The sequence below is a fragment of the Camelus bactrianus genome, chromosome 28 (assembly GCF_048773025.1).
Source record: "Camelus bactrianus isolate YW-2024 breed Bactrian camel chromosome 28, ASM4877302v1, whole genome shotgun sequence".
NCBI classification, from domain to species: Eukaryota; Metazoa; Chordata; class Mammalia; order Artiodactyla; family Camelidae; genus Camelus; species Camelus bactrianus.
This window is the reverse complement of record NC_133566.1, coordinates 900,502-924,339: the sequence shown is the minus strand read 5'-3', so window position 1 is coordinate 924,339 and position 23,838 is coordinate 900,502.

Here is a 23,838-nt window from a genome sequence, read left to right as displayed (position 1 = left end):
ACAGCATGTGGAGAGACGTTCATTCATCTAGCACAAAGTGAAATGTTTGCAGGAGAAACAATTACTCTGGATTCTCAGTCTTTTACTTGTACCGGTTGGAAGATCCTACATTTATCACATTAAAACCGAGTTGGAACTAATACCTACCAATATAAATGTATAGAGTGTATTTTGCAACTGAAAACAAACTTTGTGTTCCCAACAAGCTAGGTGAATGACGGCTTCCACACACACTTATCTCTCAGAAATGAGCATGTGGAGAGACGTTCATTCATCTAGCACAAATGGAACGAGTAGCAGGAGAAAATATTACAATGGTTTCTCAGACTTTTTCCTAGTTCCGGTTTGAAATTCTTGCAGTTTTCACGGTAAAATGGGGTTGGAAATTGTACCTCCCCGTATATATTTATGGAGTGTATTTTGAAACTGAAAAGAATTTTTGTGTTCCCAACAGGCTAGTTGAAAGACGGATTTAACACCCACTTATCTGTGAGAACTGAGCATATGGAGAGACGTTCTTTCATCTAGCACAAAGGGAACGGGTTGCAGGAGAAACTTTTACTCTGGTTTCTCTGTCTGTTTCCTACTGCCGAGTTGATGTTCCTGTAGTTTTCACTGTAAAACCGAGCTGGAGGTAGAACCTCCCCATATATATGTATGGAGTGTAGTTTATACTGAAAAGTAATCTTATATTCCTAACAAGCTATGTGAAGTTCGGGTTCACACACACTTATCCCTAGAACTGAGCATGTGGAGAGACGTTCATTCATCTAGCACAAATGGAACGGTTTGCACGAGTAATTTTTTCTATGGATACTCAGACTGCTCTTAGTGCCGGTTTGATGTTCCTGCAGTTTTCACTGTAAAACCGATTTGGATCTTTTACCTCCCCATATATATGGATGGAATTTAGTTAGCAACTGAAAAGAAATTTAGTGATCCCAGCAAGCTATGTGAAGGACGGCTTTCACACACACATATCTCTCAGAACTGAGCTTGTGGAGAGACATTCGTTCATCTATCTCAAAGGGAACGGTTTGTAGGAGAAACTATTACTCATTTTTCTCAGTCTGTTTCCTAGTGCCGGTATGATGTTACTGCAGTTTTCAGTGTAAAACCGTGTTGGAGCTTGTAACTGCCCATATATATGTATGTAGTGTAGTTTGCAGCTGAAATGAAACTTTGTTTTCCCAACAAGCTTTGTGAAGGATGGCTTTCACACACAATTATCTCTCAGAACTGAGCATGTGGAGAGACATTCGTTCATCTAACACAAAGTGAACTGTTTGCAGGAGAAAGTTTACTCTGGTTTCTCAGTCTGTTTCATAGTGTCGATAAGATGTTCCTTCAGTTTTCACTGTAGAACCGATTTGGAGCTAGTACATCCCCATATATATGTATTTATTGTTGTTTGCTACTGAAAAGAATATTTGTGTTTCCAACAAGCTAGGTGAAGTACGGCTTTCACACACACTTATCTCTCAGAACTGAGCATGTGGAGAGACGTTCGTTCATCTAGCACAAAATGATTGGGTTGCAAGGGAAATATTTATTCTGATTTGTCAGTCTCTTTCCTAGTGCCAAGCTGATGTTTTTGCTGTTTTCACTGTAAACCCGATTTGGAACTATTACATCCACACAAATATGTATGGAGTGTAGTTTGCAACTGAAAAGAAAATTTGTATTCCTAACAAGCAAGGTGAAGTTCGGCTTCACACATACTTAACTCTAGAACAGGGCATGCGGAGAGAGGTTCATTCATCTAGCACAAAGGGAAATGTTTGCAGGAGAAACATTTTCTCTGGATTCTCAATATGTTTCCTAGCACCGGTTTGAAAATCCTCCATTTTTCACTTTAAAACCGAGTTGGAACTAGTACATCCCCGTATATATTTATGGAGTGTAGTTTGAAGTGAAAAGAAATTTTGAGATCCCAGCAAACTAAGTGAAGGACGGCTTTCACACACACTTATCTCTCAGAACTGAGCATGTGGAGAGAATTTCTTTCATGTAACCCAGGGGGAATGGTTTGCAGGAGAAACTTTTAGTCTGGTTTCCCAGAATGTTTCCTGGTGCCGGTTTAAAGATCCTGCAGTTTTCACTTTAAAACCGAGTTGGGGCAACTACATCTCCGTATATATTTATGGAGTGTAGTTTGCAACTGAAAAGAAACATTGTGTTCCCAACAAGCTATGTGAAGGACGGTTTTCACACACACTTATCTCTCAGAACTGAGCATGTGGAGGATCGTTTGTTTATCTAGAACAAATGGAACGGTTTGCAGGGAAACTTTTACACTGGATTCTCAGTCTGTTTCCTAGTTCCGGTTTGAAGTTACTGCAGTTTTCAATGTAAAATCGAGTTGGAGCTAGTAAATACCCGTATATATGTATGGAGTGTAGTTTGCAACTGAAAAGTAATTTTGTGTTCCCAACACGTCATGTGAAGGACGGCTTTAACACACACTTATCTCTGAGAACTGAGCATATGGAGAGACATTCGTTCATGTAACACAGAGGGAAAGTGTTGCAGGAGAAACTTTTAGTCTGGTTTCCCAGTATGTTTCCTGGAACCGGTTTGAAGATCCTGCAGTTTTCACTTTAAAACCGAGTTGGAGCTACTACATCTCCTTATATATATATGGAGTGTAGTTTGCAACTGAAAAGAAACCTTGTGTTCCCAACAAGCTATGTGAAGGACGGATTTCACACATACTTATCTCTCAGAACAGAGCATGTGGGGAGACATTCGTTCATTTAGAAGAAAGGGAACATTTTGCAGGAGAAACTTTTCCTCAGGTTTCTCAGTCTTTTTCACAGTACCGGTATGGAGATCCTATATTTATCACATTAAAACCGAGTTGGAGCTAGTACCTCCCGATATAAATAAATGGAGTGTAGTTTGCAACTGAAAACAAACTTTGTTTTCCCAACAAGCTAGGTGAATGACGGCTTCCACACACACTTATCTCTCAGAACTGAGCATATGGAGAAACGTTCGGTCATCTAGCAAAAAGGGAATGGTTTGCAGGAGAAACTTTTACTCTGGTTTCTCAGTCTGTTTCCTAGTGCCGGTTTGAAGTTACTGCAGTTTTCAGTGTAAAACCGAGTTGGAGCTAGTAACTACCCGCATAGATGTATGGAGTGTAGTTTGCAACTGAAAAATAATTTTGTGTTCCCAACAAGCTATGTGAAGGATGGCTTTCACACACACTTATCTCTCAGAACTGAGCATGTGGAGAGACGTTCGTTCATCTAGCACAAAAAGAATATGTTGCAGGATACACTTTTACTCTGGTTTCTCAGTCTTTTTCCTAGTACCGGTTTGAAGATCCTACAGTTTTCACTTTTTAAACCGAGTTGGAGCTTCTACATATCCGTATATATATATGGAGTGTAGTTTGCAACTGAAAAGAAACATTGTGTTCCCAACAATCTATGTGAAGGAAGGATTTCACACAGACTTATCTCTCAGAACTGAGCATGTGGAGAGACATTCGTTCATCTAGAAGAAAGGGAACATTTTGTAGTAGAAACTTTTACTCAGGTTTCTCAGTCTTTTTCACAGTACCGGTATGGAGATCCTACTGTTATCACATTAAAACAGAGTTGGAGCTACTACATCTCCGTATATATATATGGAGTGTAGTTTGCAACTGAAAAGAAACATTGTGTTCCCAACAAGCTATGTGAAGGACGGTTTTCACACACACTTATCTCTCAGAACTGAGCATGTGGAGAGTCGTTCGTTCATCTAGCAAAAAGGGAACGGTTTGCAGGAGAAAATTTTACTCTGGTTTCTCAGTCTGTTTCCTAGTTCCGGTTTGAAGTTACTGCAGTTTTCAGTGTAAAACCGAGTTAGAGCTAGTAACTACCCGTATATATGTATGGAGAGTAGTTTGCAAATGAAAAGTAATTTTGTAATCCCAACAAGCTATGTGAAGGATGGCTTTCACACACAATTATCTCTCAGAACTGAGCATGTGGAGAGACGTTCGTTCATCTAGCACAAAAAGAATATGTTGCAGGAGACACTTTTACTCTGGTTTCTCAGTCTTTTTCCTAGTACCGGTTAGAAGATCCTACAGTTTTCACTTTAAAACCGAGTTGGAGCTTGTACCCCCCCATATATATGTATGGAGTGTAGTTTGCAACTGAAAAGAAACTTTGTATTCCCAACAAGCTATGTGAAGGACTGCTTTCACACACAATTAACTCTCAGATCTGAGCATGTGGAGAGACATTCGTTCATCTAGCACAAAGTGAACTGTTTGCAGGAGAATATTTACTCTGTTTTCTCAGTCTGTTTCATTGTGTCGGTAAGAAGTTTCTTCAGTTTTCACTGTAGAAATGATTTTGAGCTAGTACATTCCCATATATATGTATGAATTGTAGTTTGCTACTGAAAAGAAACTTTGTGTTCCCAACAAACAATTTGAAGGACGGCTTTCACACACACGTATCTCTCAGAACTGAGCATGTGGAGAGACGTTCGTTCATCTAGAACAAAAAGAACGGTTTGCAAGAGAAACAATTAGTCTCGTTTCTCAGTCTCTTTTCTAGTGCCAAGTTGATGTTTTTGCACTTTTCACTGTAAACACGTGTTGGAGCTATTACATCCACATATATATGTATGGAGTGTAGTTTGCAACTGAAAAGAAAATATGTATTCCTAACAAGCAAGGTGACTTTCACTTCACACAAACTTATCTCTAGAACTGAGCATGCGGAGAGAAGTTCATTCATCTAGCACAAATGGTACGGATTGCTGGAGATATTTTACTCTGGATTCTCAGGCTGTTTCCTAGTGCCTGTATTATGTTCCAGCAGTTTTCACTTTAAAACCGATTTGGAGCTTGTACCCCCCCATATATATGTATGGAGTGTAGTTTGCAACTGAAAAGAAACTTTGTATTCCCAACAAGCTATGTGAAGGACGGTTTCCAAACACACTTATCTCTCAGAACTGAGCATGTGGAGAGTCGTTCGTTCATCTAGCACAAAGGGAACGGGTTGCAGGAGAAACTTTTACTCTGGTTTCTCAGTCTGTTTCCTAGTGCCGGTTTGAATTTACTGCTTTTTTCAGTTTAAAATCTAGTTGGAGCTAGTACCTCCCAATATAAATGTATGGAGTGTAGTTTGCAACTGAATACTACTTTGTGTTCCCAACAAGTTAGGTGAAAGACGGCTTCCACACACACTTATCTCTCAGAACTGAGCATGTGGTGAGACGTTCGTTCATCTAGCACAAATGGAATGGGTAGCAGGAGAAACTTTTACAATGGTTTCTCAGTCTGTTTCCTAGTTTCAGTATGAATTTCATTCAATTTTCACTGTAAAATGGTGTTGGAGCTTGTACCTCCTCATATAAATATATGGAGTGTAGTTTGAAACTTAAAAGAATTTTTGTGTTCCCAACAAGCTAGTTGAAAGACGGCTTTAACACACACTTATCTCTCAGAACTTAGCCTATGGAGAGACGTTCGTTCATCTAGCACAAAGGGAACGTGTTGCAAGAGAAACATTTAGTCTGGTTTCTCAGTCTGTTTCCTAGTGCCTAGTTGATGTTCCTGCAGTTTCCACTGTAAAACCGAGTTGGAGGTAGAACCTCCCCATATATATGTATGGACTGTACTTTGCAACTGAAAAGAAACTTTGTGTTCCCAACAAGATAATGAAGGACGGATTTAACACACACTTATCTCTCAGAACTGAGCATGTGGAGTGACGTTCTTTCATCTAGCACAAAGGGAAATGGTTGCAGGGGAAACTTATACTCTGTTTTCTCACCCTATTTCCTAGTACCGGGTTGATGTTCCTGCAATATTCACTGTAAAACCGAGTTGGAGCTACTACTTCCCCATATATGTGTATGGTGTATAGTTCAGAACTGAAAAGAAAATTTGTGTTCCCAGCAAGTTACGTGAAGTTTGGCTTCTCACACACTTATCTCTTGAATTGAGCATGTGGAGAGAAGTTCATTCATCTAGCACAAAGAGAACGGTTTGCAGGAGAAACTATTTTTCTGGTTTCTCAGTCTGTTTCCTAGTGCCGTTTTGAGGTTACTGCAGTTTTCACTGTAAAACCGAGTTGGAGGTAAATCCTACCCATATATATGTATGGAGTGTAGTTTTCAACTGAAAAGGAAATTTGTATTCTTAACAAGCTATGTGAAGTTGGGGTTCACACACACTTATCTCTAGAACTGAGCATGTGGAGAGACGTTCATTCATCTAGCACAAATGGTACGTTTTGTAGAAGTAATATTTACCCTTTATTCTCAGAATTTTTCTAGTGCCTGTTTTATGTTCCTGCATTTTTCACTGTAAAACTGATTTGGAACTTGTTCCTCCCCATATATATGTATTTAATTTAGTTTGCAACTTAAAAAAAATTTGTGATCCCAGCTTGCTATTTGAAGGACGGCTTTCACACACACATATCTCTCAGAACTGAACATGTTGAGAGACCTTCGTTCATCTAGCACAAAGGGAACGGTTTGCAGGAGAACTATTTCTCTGGTTTCTCAGTCTGTTTCCTAGTGCCGGTTATAAGTTACTGCAGATTCAGTTTAAAACCGATTTGGAGCTAGTAACTCCCCATATATATATATGGAGTTTAGTTTGCAATTGAAAAGTAATTTTGTGTTCCCACTAAGCTATGTGAAGGACGGATTTCACACACAGTTATCTCTCAGAAATGTGCATGTCGAGAGACTTTCGTACATGTAGCACAAAGGGAAAGGGTTGCAGGAGAAACTTTTTTCTGGTTTCTCAGTATGTTTCCTAGTGCCGGTTTGAAGATACTGCAGTTTTCACTTAAAATCCGAGTTGGAGTTAGTACATCCCTGTATATATGTATGGAGTGTAGTTTGCAAATGAAAAGAAATTTTTTGTTCCCAACAAGCTATGTTAAGGACAGCATTCACACACAATTATCTCTCAGAACTGAGCATGTGGAGAGACATTCGTTCATCTAGCACAAATGGAACATGTTGCAGGAGAAACTTTTAATACGGTTTCTCATTTTTTTCCTAGTACCTGTTTGAAGATCCTACAGTTTTCACTTTAAAACCAAGTTGGATTTAGTACATCCCTGTATATATGTATGGAGTGTAGTTTGCAACTGAAAAGAAACTTTGTGTTCAGAACAAGATATGTGAAGTACGGCTTCACACACCTTTATCTCTCAGAAGTGAGCATGTGGAGAGTCTTTCGCTCCTCTAGCAAAAACAGAACGGTTTGCAGGAGAATATTTTACTCTGGTTTCTCAGTCTTTTTCCTACTGCCGGATTGAAATTACTGCACTTTTCAATGAAAAATCGATTTGGAGCTAGTACTTCCCTATATATATGTATGGAGTTTAGTTTGCAACTGAAAAGAAACTTTGTGTTCCCAACAAGTAAGGTGAAGGACGGCTTTCACACACACTTATCTATGAGAACTGAGCATGTGGAGAGACGTTCGTTCATCTAGCACAAAGGGAAAGGTTTGCCGCAGCAAAGTTTACTCTGGTTTCTCAGACACTCCCTAGTGCCGGTTTGAATTTCCTGCAGTTTTCACAGTAAAACCGATTTGGGGCTAGTACCTCCCCATATAGATATATGGATTGTAGTTTGCATCTGAAAAAAACTTTGTGTTCCCAACAAGCTAGGTGAAGGACGGCTTAAACACACACTTATCCCTCAGAACTGAGCATGTGGAGAGAAGTTCTTTCATCTAGCACAAATGGAACTGGTTGCAGGGGAAATTTTTACTCAGGTTTCTAAGCCTGTTTCTTAGTAACGGGTTGAATTTCCTGCAATATTCAGTGTAAAACCGAGTTTGAGCTAGTACGTCCCCATATATGTCTACGGATAGTAGTTTGCAACTGAAAAGAAAATTTGAGTTCCCAACAAGTTAGGTGAAGTTCGGCTTCCCACACACTTATCTCTAGAATTGAGCATGTGGAGAGACGTTCATTTATCTAGCAAAAAGGGAACGGTTTTCAGGAGAAACTATTACTCTTGTTCTCAGTCTGTTTCCTAGTGCCGGTTTGAAGTTACTGCAGTTTTCAGTGTAAAATCGACTTAGAGCTAGTACCTCCCCTTATCTATGTATGGAGTGTTGTTTGCTACTGAAAATAAACTTTGTGTTCCCAACATGCTAGTTGAATGACGGCTTCCACACACACTTATCTCTCAGAAATGAACATTTGGATAGATATTCGTTCATCTAACACAAAGGGAACATGTTGCTGGAGAAACATTTACTCTGGTTTCTCAGACTTTTTCCTAGTGCCGGTTTGAAGATACTGCCTTTTTCAGTGTAAAATCGAGTTGGAGCTAATACCTCCCCATATATATGTATGGAGTGTAGTTTGAAACTGAAAAGAAACTTTGTGTTCCCAACAAGCTAATGAAGGACGGATTTGACACACACATATCTCTCAGAACTGAGCATGTGGAGAGACGTTCATTCATCAAGCACAAATGGAATATGTAGTAGGAGAAACTTTTACTCTGGTTTCTCAGTCTTTTTCCTAGTACCGGTTTGAAGATCCTACAGATTTCACTTTAAAACCGAGTTGGTGCTGGTACATCCCCGTATGTATGTATGGATTTTAGTTTGCAACTGAAAAGTATCTTTGTGTTCCCAACAAGGAAGTTAAAGCACGGAATTCACACACAATTATCTCTCAGAACTGAGCATGTGGAGAGACGTTCGTTCATCTATCCCAAAGGGAAAGTTTTGCAGGAGCAACGTTTAGTCTGGTTTCTCATTCTGTTTCCTAGTGCCAGTTGAAGTTCCTGCAGTTTTCACAGTAAAACCGAGTTGGAGCTAGTACTTCCCCATATATATGTATGGAGTGTAGTTTGCAACTGAAAACAAACTTTGTGTTCCCAAAAACTAGGTGAAGTATGGCTTCCACACACAATTTTCTCTCAGAACTGAGCATGTGGACAGACGATCTTTCATCTACCACAAAGGGAACGGTTTGCAATAGAAAATATTACTCTGGTTTCTCAATCTGTTTCCTAGTGCCGGTTTGAATTTACTGCATTTTTCAGTGTAAAATCAACTTGGAGCGAGTACCTGCCCATATAAATGTATGGAGTGTAGTTAGAATCTGAAAAGAAACTTTGTGTTCCCAACAAGGTAGGTGAAGCACGGCTTTCAAACACACTTATCTCTCAGAAATGAGCATGTGTAGAGACGTTCGTTCATCAAGCCCAAATGGAAAGGTTTGAAAGGGCAACGTTTACAATGTTTTCTCATTCTGTTTCCTAGTTCGTGTTGAAGTTCCTGCATTTTTCACTGTAAAACCGATTTGGAGCTAGTACCTCCCCATATATATGTATGGAGTGTAGTTTGCAACTGAAAACAAACTTTGTGTTCCGAACAAGCTAAGTGAATGATGGCTTCCACACACAAGTATCTCTCAGAACTGAGCATGTGGAGAGACGTTCTTTCATCTAGCACAAAGGGAACGGTTTGCAGGGGAAACTATTACTCTGATTTCTCACTCTGTTTCCGAGTGTCAGTTAGAAGTTCCTTCATTTTTTACTGTAAAACCGATTTGAGCTAGTACATCCCCATATATATGTATGGAGTGTAGTTTGCAAGTGAAAATAAAATTTGTATTCCTAACAAGCTATGTGAATTTCGGCTTCACACACACTTATCTCTAGAACTGAGCATGTGGAAAGACGTTTATTCATCTAGCACAAATGGTACGGTATGCAGGAGAAATTATTACTCTGGATTCTCAGTATGTTTCCTAGTGCCTGTTTTATGTACCTTCAGTTTTCACAATAAAACCGATTTGGAGTTTGTACCTCCCCATATACATGTATGGAGTGTAGTTTGCAACTGAAAAGAAATTTTGTGTTCCCAACATGCTATGTGAAAGACGGCTTTCACAGACACTTATATCTCAGAACTGAGCATGCGGAGAGCCCTTCGTTCATCTAGCACAAAGGGAACTGGTTGCAGGGGAAAGTTTTACTCCGGTTTCTCAGCATATTTCCTAGTACAGGGTTGAAGTTCCTGCAAATTTCACTGTAAAACCGAATTGTAGCTACTACAACCCCGTATATGTATATGGTGTATACTTTGCAACTGAAAAGAAAATTTGTGTTCCCAACAAATTACTTGAAGTTTGGCTTCACACACACTTATCTCTAGAATTGAGCATGTGAAGAGACGTTCATTCATCTAGCACAAAGTGAACTGTTTGCAGTAGAATATATTACACTGTTTTCTCAGTCTGTTTCCTAGTGCCGGTTTGAAGTTACTGCAATTTTCAGTGTAAAACAGAGTTGGAGCTAGTAACTCCCCATATATATGTACGGAGTGTAGTTTGCAACTGAAAAGTAATTTTGTGTTCCATACAAGCTATGTGAAAGACGGCTTCCACACACACATATCTCTCAGAACTGAGCGTGTGGAGAGACGTTCGTTCATCTAACACAAAGGGAACAGGATAATAGAGAAATTGATCTTCTGCTTTCTCAGTCTGTTTCCTAGTGCCGGTTTGAACACCTGCAGTGTTCATTCTATTACAGAGATGGAGCTAGTACTTCCTACATATATATATATGGAGTGTAGTTTGCAACTGAAAAGAAACTTTGTGTTCCCAACAATCTAGGTGAAGGACGGCTTTCACACACAATTATCTCTCAGAACTGAGCATGTGGAGAGACATTCTTTCATCTAGCACAAAGTGAACTGTTTGCAGGAGAAAGTTTACTCTGGTTTCTAAGTCTGTTTCCTAGTGTCGGTAAGAAGTTCCTACAGTTTTCACTGTAGAACCGATTTGGAGCTAGTACATCACCATATATATGTATGGAGTGTAGTTTGCTACTGAAAAGAAAATTTTTTTTTCAACAAGCTAGTTTAAAGACGGCTTTCACACACACTTATCTCTAGATCAGAGCATGTGGAGAGACGTCCATTCATCTAGCACAAAGGTAAATGGTGCAGGAGAAACATTTACTCTGTATTCTCAGTCTGTTTCCTAGTACCGGTTTGATGATCCTACAGTTTTCACTTTAAAACCGATTTGGGGCTAGTACATCCCCGCATATATGTATGGAGTGTAGTTTGCAAGTGAAAGGAAGTTTTGTGTTCCCAACAAGCTAGATGAAGGACGGCTTTCACACACACTTATCTCTCAGAACTGATCATGTGGAGAGACGTTCGTTCATCTAGCACAAAGTGAAAGGTTGGCAGGAGAAAGTTTACTCTGGTTTCTCAGTCTGTTTCCTGGTAACGGTTAGAATTTCCTCCAGTTTTCACTATAAACCCGATTTGGAGCTAGTAAATCCCCATATAAATATATGGAGCGTATTTAGAAACTGAAAAGAAACTTTGTGTTCCCAACAAGTTAGGTGAAGGGCGGCATTCACACACATTTGTCTCTCAGAACTGAGCATGTGGAGAGACGTTCGTTAATCTAGCACAAAGTGAACGGTTTGCAGCAGAAATTTTACTCCGGTTTCTCAGTCTGTTTCCTAGTGTCGTTAAGAAGTTCCTCCAGTTTTCACTGTAGAACAGATTTGGATGTAGTACATCCCCATATATTTGTATGGAGTGTAGTTTGCCACTGAAAAGAAATTTTGTGCTCCCAACAAGTTATGTGAAGGATGGCTTTCACACACACTTATCTCTCAGAACTGAGCATGTGGCGAGACGTTCGTTCATCTAGCACAAATTGAATGTGTTGCAGGAGAAAGTTTATTCTGGTTTCTCAGTCTGTTTCCTAGTGTCGGTTTGATAATCCTGCAGTTTTCACTTTAAACCCGATTTGGAGCTAGTACATCCCCGTATATAATTATGGAATGTAGTTTGCAACTGAAAAGAAACTTTGTGTTCCCAACAAGCTTGGTGAAGTTCGGCTTTCACACACACATATCTCTCAGAATTGAGCATGTAGAGAGACGTTCGTTCATCTAGCACAAATTGAACGGGTTGCAGAAGAAAGTTTATTCTGGTTTCTAAGTCTGTTTACTAGTGTCGGTTAGAAGTTCCTCCTGTTTTCACTATAAAACCGATTTGGATCTAGTACATCCCATATATATGTATGGAGTGTAGTTTGCAACTGAAAATAAAATTTGTATTCCTAACAAGCTAGGTGAATTTCTGCTTCACACACACTTATCTCTAGAACTGAGCATGTGGAAAGACGTCCATTCATCTAGCAATAATGGTACGGTTTGCAGGAATAATTTTTTCTCTGGATTCTCAGTCTGTTTTCTAGTGCCGGTTTGAGGTTACTGCAGTTTTCACTGTAAAAGAGATTTGGAGCTTGTACCTCCCCATATATACGTATGGAGAGTAATTTGCCACTGAAAAGAAACTTTGTGTTCCCAACAAGCTATGTGAATGACGGCTTTCACAGACACTTATCTCTCAGAACTGAGCATGTGCAGAGACTATCGTTCATCTAGCACGAAGGGAACGGGTTGCAGTAGAAACTTTTACTCTGGTTTCTCAGTATGTTTCCTAGTACCGGTTTGAAGATACTGCAGTTTTCACTTTAAAACCGAGTTGGAGCTAGTACATCCCTGTATATATATTTATGGAGTGTAGTTGGCAAGTGAAAAGAAATTCTTTGTTCCCAACAAGCTATGTGAAGGACGGCTTTCACACACAATTATCTCTCAGAAATGAGCATGTGGAGAGACATTCGTTCATCTAGCACAAAGGGAACGGGTTGCTGGAGAAATTTTACTCTGGTTTCTCAGCCTGTTTCCTAGTACCGTGTACAAATTCCTGCAATTTTCACTGTAAAACCAAGTTGGATCTAGTACCACCCCATATATGTGTATGGTGTATAGTTTGCAACTGAAAAGAATATTTGTGTTCCCAACAAGTTAGGTGAATTTTGGTTTCACACCCACTTATCTCTAGAATTGAGCATGTGGAGAGACGTTCATTCATCTAGCACAAAGGGAACGGTTTGCAGGAGAAACTATTACTCTGGTTTCTAAGTCTGTTTCCTAGTTACGTTTTGAGGTTACTGCCGTTTTCAGTGTAAAATCGACTTGCAGCTAGTACATCCCCATATATATGTATGGAGTGTAATTTGCAACTGAAAAGAAACTTTGTGTTCCCAACAAGCTAGTTGAAGGACGGATTTCACACACACATATCTCTCAGAACTGAGCATGTGGAGAGACATTCGTTCATCTAGCACAAAGTCAATGTGTTGTAGGGGAAACTTTTTCAGTTTTCTCATTCTTTTTCCTAGTACCTGTTTGAAGATCCTACAGATATCACATTAAAAACGAGTTGGAACTAGTACCTACCTATATAAATGTATGGAGTGTAGTTTGCAATTGAAAACAAACTTTGTGTTCCCAACAAGCTAGGTGAAGTACGGCTTTCACACAAACTTATCTCTCAGAACTGAGCATGTGTAGAGACGTTCGTTCATCTAGCACAAAGGGAACGGTTTGCCGTAGAATCTATTACTGTGGTTTCTCAGTCTGTTTCCTAGTGCCGGTTTGATGTTACTGCAATTTTCAGTGTAAAACCGATTTGGAGCTAGTAACACCCCATATATATGTATGCAGTGTAGTTTGCAACTGAAAAGAAATTATGTTTTCCCAACAAGCTATGTGAAGGACGGCTTTCACACACAATTATCTCTCAGAACTGTGTATGTGAAACTACGTTCCTACATGTAGCACAAATGAACGTCTTGCATGAGAAACTTTTAGTCTGGTTTCTCAGAATGTTTCCTAGTGCCGGTTTGAAGATACTTCAGTTTTCACTTTAAAACCGAGTTGGAGCTAGTACATCCCCGTATTTATTTATGGAGTGTAGTTTGCAACTGAAAAGTAACTTTGTGTTCCCAAAAAGCTAGGTGAATGACGGCTTCCACACACACTTATCTCTCAGAACTGAGCATGAGGAGAGACGTTCGTTCATCTAGCACAAATGGAACGGGATATTGGAGAAATTAATTTTCTGCTTTCTCAGTCTGTTTCCTAGTGCCGGTTTGAACCCCTGCAGTTTTCACTCTAAAACAGAGATGGAGATAATACTTACTACATATAAATGTATGGAGTGTAGTTTGCAACTGAAATGAAACTTTGTGTTCCCAACAAGCTAGGTGAAAGACCGCTTTCACACACACTTATCTCTCAGACCTGAGCATGTGGAGAGATATTCGTTCATCTAGTACAAAAAGATCATGATGCAGGAGACACTTTTACTCTGGTTTCTCAGTCTTTTTCCTAGTACTGGTTTGAAGATCCTACAGTTTTCACTTTAAATCCGAGTTGAAGCTAGTACATCCCCGTATATATGTATGGATTTTAGTTTGCAGCTGAAAGAAACATTGTGTTCCCAACAAGCTATGTGAAGGAAGATTTTCACACACAATTATCTACAGAACTGAGCATGTGGAGAGACGTTCATTCATCTAGCACAAATGGAACGGGATATTGGAGAAATTAATAGTCTGCTTTCTCAGTCTGTTTCCTAGTGCCGTTTTGAACTCCCTGCATTTTTCACTCTAAATCCGAGATGGAGCTATTACTTCCTACATATATATGTATGGAGTGTAGTTTGCAACTGAAAAGAAACTTTGTTCCCAACAAGCTTGGTGAGTGACGGATTTCACACACAATTTTCTCTCAGATATGAGCATGTGGATATGCCTTCGTTCATCTATGAATATTGCACGGTTTGCAAGGGAAACATTTCCTCTTGTTTCTCATTCTGTTTCCTAGTGCCGATTTAAAGTTTCTGCATTTTTCACTGTAAAACCGAGTTGGAACTAGTACCTCCCCATGTATATGTATGGATTGTAATTTGCATCTAAATATAAACTTTGATTCCCAACAAGCTATTTGAAAGACGGTTTCCACACACACTTATCTCTCAGAACTGAGCATGTGGAGAGTCTTTCGTTCATCTAGCAGAAATGTAACGGATTTCTTTAGAAACTTTTTCTCTGGTTTCTGGGTCTGTTTCCTAGTGCCGCTTTGTATTTTCTGCAGTATTTTATGAAATCAGTTTCTGAGCTAGTACACCCCTATAAATTTCTGTGGTGTTGTCTTCATCTGTAAAGGATCTTTACGGTCCCAACTGGGTTTGTGAAAGACGGCTTTCACACACACTTATTTCTCAGAACTGAAAATGTGGGGAGACTTTCGTTCATCTAGTACAAATTGATCGGTTTGCAGGAGAAACTTTTACTCTGGTCTCTCAGTCTGTTTCTTAGTGCCTGGTTGAATTTCCTGCAGTTTTGTATGTTAAACCTTTTTGGAGCTAGTACTTCCCCATTTATATTTATGGAGTGTAGTTTGTAACTGAAAGGAAACTTTCTGTTCCCAACAATTTATGTTAAGGACGGCTTTCACACACACTTTTCTCTCAGAACTGAGTATGTGGAGAGATGTTCTTTCATCTAGCACAAATGTAACTTTTTGTAGGTGAAACTTTTTCTCTGGTTTCTCCATCATTTTCCTAGTGCCGGTTTGAATTTCCTGCAATTTTGAGTGCAAATCCGTGTTGGACCTATTTCCTCCCCATATATATGCATGGATTGTAGTCTGCAACTTAACAGAATATTTGTGTTCCCAACAATTTAGGTGAAGTACGGCTTTCACACACATTTATCTCTCAGAACTTAGCATGTGAAGAGACTTTCTTTCATATTTCATCATGTGGTGATACGTTCTTTTATCCAGTTAATAAGTAGGGTGTATTTTATTAACACCTTCTCTGATTTCTCTGTAAGGATTCAGTGGTATGTTTTAATGTAAATCTTGTTTGCAGTTTAAAATTCTTTTGCAGTAGTGCTTGCCCTGTGATATGTAAGTAATCTATTTTCTCTAGACCAGAAACTCTGACTTTACAAGAATTTATGTGAAGGACTTCTCCAACACACATACTGATGTGGGAATTCACCATGTGCTGAGGCGTTCTATCATCCAGCATTAAAGTTATATGACATACAGAAACACTTACTCTGTTTTCTCTGTTTGTTTCTCAAAGCCGGTTTCCAAGAAAAGTTTTTTGCACTGGAAAACCGATTTGGTTCTAATACATACCCATATATATGAAAGCAGTGTAGTTTCCCCTGGCCAAAAACTCTGGTTTCCCAACAAGCCAGTGGAAACTTGGCTTCCATACGCATAAAGACCTAAACATTTTCCATGTATAGAGGCATTATATCATCCAGCCTAAAATACAAGGGGATTCCTAGAGACACATTCTCTGATTTCCCAGAATGTTTCCTGATGCCGGTTTGCAAGTTAAAGCCGTTTCCTCTGGATAACCGTTTTGTAGATTGTGCCTCCCTTTACATATATAAGTAGTGTAGATGCTCTAAGACAGAAGCTCTGTTTACCCAAAAATCTAGTTTTATAACAGCTTCCACACAGATTGAGATGTCAGAAGTGATCATGTAGAGAGGCGTTGTTACATCCGTCATAAAAGGTAGAGTGACATGTAGAAACACTTTCTCTCTTTTCTCAGCATGATTCTTAAAGCTGGTCTCTAGTAAAATCGGTTTGCAATGGAAAAGCACGCTGGAGTTTTTGCCTCCCCTTTGATATGTAACTAGCCTAATTCCCCGTAGCCAGAAACTCTGGGTTTCCAAAAACCTAAGTGAAAGGGGCTGTAACACATATTCCGTTCCCAAAATGGTACATGTGGGGACGCATACTTTTATGTAATGTAAACAGCAAGGCTACACCTCAAGCACTTACCATGATTTCTCAGCATGATTTCTAGTGTAGGTTTAAAGCTAAAAGCATTTTTCGCTCAAAAACCTTATTAGAGCTTTTTCCTTCTCTTATATTTATAGGTCGGGCAGTGCCCCTAACACCAAAATTCTGTGTTCCAACAGGGTTGGTGAAGGATGATTTGCAAACACATTCGGTTTTCTCTCCTCCTCACTCTTCTGCTAAGGGAACCATGCAGGTTGTCTATTCTGGAAGCCAAGGAAAGTTTTTTCATTTAGGATCAGCCTCGGAGAAAACTGAGACCTGCTTCTGCTTCTGCTTCTTTTCCCTGCTAGATTTCCTCTTCATGCATTTCCAGATCCTCACGAGTGAGTTCCTGTAACCAAGAAATTATTTCAAAGAAAATGAGCAGGTTTCCATAAGGCCGCTACTTCTTTTATATTCTTGTTTTTAATACCTCATTTCCATCTCTTTATCTCCAGGTATCTTATTTCTATGTTCTTTGGTTGGGGCTGAAGTCTAATCAGCAATAGTGTAGAAATTATTGCTTGATATTACTGATCTACTTTCTTTCCATGGATATTTGAATTATCATTGGATTTTAGGGAAGATACTTTCTTTAAAAAAATTCTGGTAAGTATCTTGTGGGTGATTCTGATTCTCTTTGTCTAGAATTATAATGCTTAATTTCTGAATAAGTGATGCTTTCATAGAGCTCAAAATTCCAAAGGTTTGAGTGCCACCACTGTCCCGAAGCCTTTCAAACTTTTCCTTGGGGGCACTCAGAACTGCGTGTGTGCGTGTGTGTGTGTGTGTGTGTGTGTGTGTGTGTGTCCTTCTGGACTTAGTTTAGCCTGAAATGAGCAAAGGGAAGTACCCCTCTTTTTACACAAACAGCAGACGACTTTCACAAATTTATAACTTTTAAAAATATATGAACTGTAATGTTGTAGAATTTTACAAGAGGCAGTGACCTTCAGAGCTGTCAATAATGGAGGCAGAACAGTTGGAAGGACAGCAGGTGCTCGTGCTCAGTGGCTGAAGTCACAGTACATCCACGGCCACCTCTGGTTAATCTTATAGAGTTGGTGCTGTCTGCAGGCATTCAGGGCTGGGCCCCCCTCCCAACCAAATATATATATTAGGAAAACTGGTGAGCCTCCGTATGAGAAACAATAAAGTATTAGAAGGGGAAATTGAGTATATGGTTTTTTAAAAAAAATTAGCATCCAGGTAGTTTAATTTCAGCTCCTAATAGACTGATGTAATGACATTGACAAGGATGCGTAAACACCTGTAAGATCAAGGGACAGAACCGGAGACTCTGAAGCAGCAATCACCACACACAACCTTCACTGCTGTCCTTGACAACCTTATTGAATTACTTGATTTAAAATAGACTATAGATGTTAAATATCATCATTTTGAGAAAGCAGATCTTTTGAAATCTTATATATTAATGTAACTAAATTGGATAAAGAAATGCTAAATGTGTAATAAAGTATCCAAAGAGGTAACGATTACTGTAAACACCACAAATTGAAGAGGACCACAGCATAATGTGCATATATAGTTTAATGATCTGGGAGAATCACTCACCATTGTATTCAAGACATCTAGAGATGATGTTAAATGTGGTTGTCCTTGGATAGATTTTTGTGAATGTTAGAATGAAATCAGGGTCAAGCACACAAGTTTAGTTTAAAAGCAAAAGGTGAAACAGACTTCTTTTCAAAAAGCTATTGTGTCTGGTTAGAAATCATCGAATCCATGGGTCAAGGGAAGGAAAAAAAACCTAGTGACCACGTGACTGTTTAAGGAGCTGGTAGTAAAATGAAAGTTGACAACAGTGTAAATTAGATATGATATTGATGTCCAACTGACCCTAATGATTTTTAGTCCATGTGTAAAAAATATATCAAGGAATAAATACTGATTTGTGTGTTCTCAGCTCTGTTGCCCCCCTTCAAGCCTGCATTCTGGTTGGGAAAATAAGAACTTCTACTGCAGGGAGGAGGATTTTCAAAAAAGGAGTGTCCCCCAACCGAGAAAATAAAGAAAAAGTAGACGTACACTGTAGAGACACAGGGAGATCTGTTGAGCCAGATGACACTTGCTTTACTGTCAATTAGTAGGAGGCACAGCTTTTTGATGAGTTAGGTAACGTATTGCTGCCTTTCTCAAGGTATTGCCCACGGCTCTTGAGAAGCGATGAAGTGGGGCCAAGGAATTAGCCTCCGAATGCCCTTTGCCATGGATGTTCTCTATTTTCCACTTTTAAGCTTTAGCTTAGACAAGTTGCCGTGTCTTGCCAAGTGAGCTACAGACAGTAAGTACATCTTGAAGCACACGGCTCTTTCCTCCTCACTGCAGCAGAGAACCTCTGCATTGGAGCATCCTGAGATGTCATTGGTGGTCATTTTTCATGTTAGGAATCAGTAAGGATGCTATGTCCACATGGATGAGGAGGGTAAGGTTTCAGTCTCTAAAGTGTAATGATGGGTTTACCTTTTCACTTAAAGAGTCACACATCAACAAATGCGGGTCTGTTCTGGACCAAGAAGAAACAAGTGTTTCAAAAATAATAGCTTGAAAGGTCAGTGGGACATGCCAGGCTTCTTCTTCATGTCTTCAAGTTCGGGTATCAAACATGGGTTTCATATCCTGAGTGATACTGACAATTAGTCATGCTCTGTGCCTCATGTATACCAAAGGCTTTCCTAGATAAAATGTCTAGAAATGGTATCATTCTTGACATCTGTTAAACAGGGGAAGATGAAGAAATTAAATTTAGTCCCTAATGTGCATTGATTTTTTTAAAGGCATCAATTTTATAGAAAATTTGAAGAATTAAAGTGACAGAAAATTGCAAAGCACCTTCTTCTTCTGGTAGAAAACTATTCTGTTTTCGTTTTTTGAAGAATGTGACATAGAATCAGTACTAATATGGTTTGTATTGTAATTAGTGTTTACAGAGTGATTCACAGGTATTGTCCTATTTCATCTGTGCAATGACCTCTGGAAGATAAGATTTCCTAGTTATGATTTTTAATGTCTGTTTCCTAACTCTGTCTAAAAGCAGATTGATTGAGCTCCATTTGCTCAATTTAGAAGGCTGGACTGATTAATTGTGTCAGAACATTCCAGGAGGCAGAGGAAAGGAAGAGACAGGGGGTCTACATGATGGAAGCTGCTCCTGAAATGATTTGACCAGCAGCCTTATCCATTTTTCCCAAGGCTGGAAAGAAAAGAAAATCCAAGGCAAGGAAAACAGATAGCCCATAAGACTCCAACCTTGGCACGTAGAGTCACGGCTGTCCTCCTGTGCCTTGGAGAAGAGGATGATTTGTGTCTCTGTTCTATAATCTCTGTTTTGCTTTTTCTCCACAGTGTCTTGTTTTACTAGCATATGCTGTAACTTGATTTACATTTCATAGCATTAAAACAAAAATCAGGAACTCTTTATCATTTATTAGCTATTTGGTAAATAGTTTTTGGTGAATCTTTAACTTTATTATTAGGACTTACCATGGCAATGTACAACACCTACTTCCCCAGATAACAGCAGTAGCTTACACATGCTAAACTTGTATTTCCCTCTTACATAAAGAAGTCAAGCAATCGGTACCACAGGGCTGGTTTGCATGAAGGTCCCAGGGTCAGAGAACCAGATGCCTCTTATTTTCAGCCCGTTAACTTGATGGCCCAAAGTGTCTGCCTGAGGGTCAAAAATCATGCCCACATTCCAGGTAGCAGAAAGGAGGGAAGAAAGGGGCTTCAGTTCTTTTTGGGTTCATTCTATAAAGTCCCAGGTAGCTTTCCTGCTTTTATCTTGCTTTAGACAGAGGGCTGAGAGACAGCTTGCTATGAGGTAAGCTCAGCTCAAGACCAGCCATCTCCCTCGAGGGGAGGGGAGGGAGGGGGCGGGGAGGCACTGCTCATCCTGCACATGGTGTAAGACACCACGATGAGACGCCGGGGGCCTCCGCAGTCCGTCCATTGCTTCGGGCTGCACTGATCGGTTGGTAACGGTTGAGATTTTCCCGTAGAAGTGCATGTATGCTCCAACAATTGCTCGGTTCATTTAAACGAGTGGCTACCAGAGCACGTTGGAGAACACATTTGTTCTCACCTTCTAGCCAGTGACTCTCCTGCCATGTTTCTGTCCTGCTGTTCATTTCCACCTTATTTTCCAAGACTCCCGGAGGAAATGTAAGCAGCCTGATGCTCAAATGCTTTTCTTTGTGATTCTCCCCTTGTTCTTTGAAGGAAAAACTAATTGCCTAGAGAACAGTGGACGAAATGCCAACCCCCCATTTCTTTAAGTGTGTGAGATTTGGTGTTAGGAAATAGAAGAAATTTACAGAAGCACCCTTAAGAAACATTATTTCTTTCAAATGTGATTTGGAACAATAAAGGACAATATATTTTATAGCACACCTTTTAAGACAAATGAATTGGCAGTAAGTTCGCATAATGAAACTTCCAACGTTTTTATATTTCTCCTGGAATTTCCTTGGTTCCTGGTGTAAATTTTTAATAATTAATATCAGCTTTCTATTCTTTCTCTTCCTGTAGTTGTAGAGTTAACTTGAAAATAGCTTGTTGTGTCACTGAGAAAGCCTCCTGGTCAGCCTTCTAGTTAAACAGCTTGTGTGCGTTTCAGTGGCAGGTGTGCTAAATAGTAGTTTTCAGGCACTTGAGGGATGCCCATCACACCAGCACTGCGGGAGCCTATTTCTCACCCACGACAAGGTGAGACCCTCCTTTCCTCTACTGCCTCGTCCAGGCCCCCGCATTCTGGTTCTTTCTCACCACCCATTTTCATAAATTTCAGCCCTGCACCAGCAGAGCAAGTCTTGGTTTCTCAAAGACCAGGAACTTAGTTCAAGGTTTTCTGTTTAAGGACAGTGTACAAAATCAGGCAAATTGATATGTCTTTTGAGGCCTCAGGATCTCTGCATTTAAATCAAGAACTTGAGTTACAATACTATTTTCTTCCACTTTTGAAATTCTAAAGCTCCACACAATAGCTTTTTTAATTGCTAAAATTTTTTTCTAGACTATATTTTTCAAAGATTCACAAATATCTGTTAATTTATATTTAAAGATATTATATTTAAGAAATGGAATATTTATTTACATTTAATTAGGCATTTAAGTCAAGAAATATTTGATACTGAATGTTTACTCTGAGTTCAAGTATGTAAGCTTAATTTTTGTGGTACTGTCGATAAACCACAAAACGTGAGAGTTGTTGGTAAAAGTTAATCTGGGGCAAAATAAGGACCAGAGCCCAGGTGACAGCATCTCAGAGAGCTCAGAGGAACTGCTCTGAAGAGGAGGGGGAGCTCAGAATTATATAAGATTTCAGTGAAGGGGGACGTGCGGTCCAATACAAGTTTAGGCAGAGGCTGCTGCTAGTCAAGAAGCAGGTGTCTCTGTTAATGATTTTAGTGCTTTTCTAGATAGGAGAGGATGCAAGAATTTGGGCGCATAAAATTTCCTGAAAATGTCTAACTATCTGAAGACTCTTCTGACCATTTTCCCAGAGCACAGAGCGCCCCATTCCTGATCTCCACACTTAAATACTTTCAGAGGGTGTTGAAGGTCAGCAGCTGCAGTGGCTCATGACTTAACCAAATCAGAGGCAGATGACAAGTGCCAAATTTAGTTGACAATATGTATATATTGTAGGAAAAATGTTACTTTCCAACCCTACCCGTGTTCTAGTTTTAGTTAGAGATCAACGGATAACTGTGTTCGATGACTTAGGTCAGACGAGGGGGCGACGGGGTCGTCTCGTGAGCCAGCCAGTGCTCTATGTCAGCCTCCTTGATCACATTCAATTTTCTTTCTCTTCAAACAGTATGCTTCTGATTTTGTGAAGTTTGGAGCCTGTCCTGAGCACATGGGGTCTGGAGGTGGCCCTGTTCCTGTGGTCTTTGTTTATTCTGTGAATTATGGTGTGAATCTTTATGTGCCCAAGCTTCATCATAATTTCAAACTTAAAGGATTTAAATATGGGAGATGGATGCCACGTTCTTGGAATAGATTTTCAGGATAACAGCCAGGATTGGTAAAAAGTAGGGAGAATGGATACGGCCTTCAAAAAAGAAATGCTATTTTACAATTTCTTGTAGATAAATTAAAGTGCTTGTTGGGATTCTATCAGGAATGTTTAATTGGGAGACTTGCCTCCCATTTTCATGAAACAAAATAATTTTATTATTTGTTTAGTGCCTACTGTCTGGCAATGAAGTAGCCCCTTTGCATACAGTTTTATCATTTAATCTCTACAAAGAGTCCCAGGAGAACCCATGTGTCACCGGTGAGGGAACCAAGATCATCCAGGGTATGTGGCTGGAAGGCAGATGGGCTGGAGGGCTTACCCTCCTCCAGGCTGAGATAGAGACACCAAGTTTTATTGACAAGCATGTTGCAGAATAGTTTACTTAATACTTTGCTTCCTTGATGAAGTGAATCTCTTGAAATTGTTTATGTCTGGCTTATATTCCCCTCTCTCCTCTGCCTCAGGACTTCTCGTAAGTAGAATGAATTCAGCCTGAACTGATTCAGGAAAATCAGAAAATATAAAATTAGCTCACACAAATGTCTGATTAGTCCTTGTAATTCAGTAATTCCTAAAACTCCTAGAAATGCAAGGAAGGTGTGTTACCTTGGGGACTGAGTGCATTTGAAGAGTGAGAAATTTAGTGTGATCTGGTAAAGGCACAGGCTCTATAGACAAAGATCCGGGTTTGGATCCTGGCTCCACCAAGTACTGGAAGCATGACCACACATAGCCTCAGTTTCTTCATGTGTTAAATGGGCTGATGGAGCTCACCTCTAAGCAGTCAGGTCAAAATAAGATGGTATGAGTGACTCTCCCCAAAGTGCCTTCTCCATGGCACTACTGAAATAGGAGAGAACAAATCTGACTCCATATTAGATCTGTTCTCTGGCTTTAACCCTGTGCCCTGTTTCCTAGGTTTAGTCTTGTTGGTTCTGCACCTTTTGTAAAACAATGTTGCCTAGAGCATGAAATATACAGGAGACCCTATTCTCAAGGCTCTGACTTTAAAGGATATTAACACTTTCCCATTCATATAAAGATAAAAAGTTACAGAATAGAAAATAACATTTGTTTGTTGG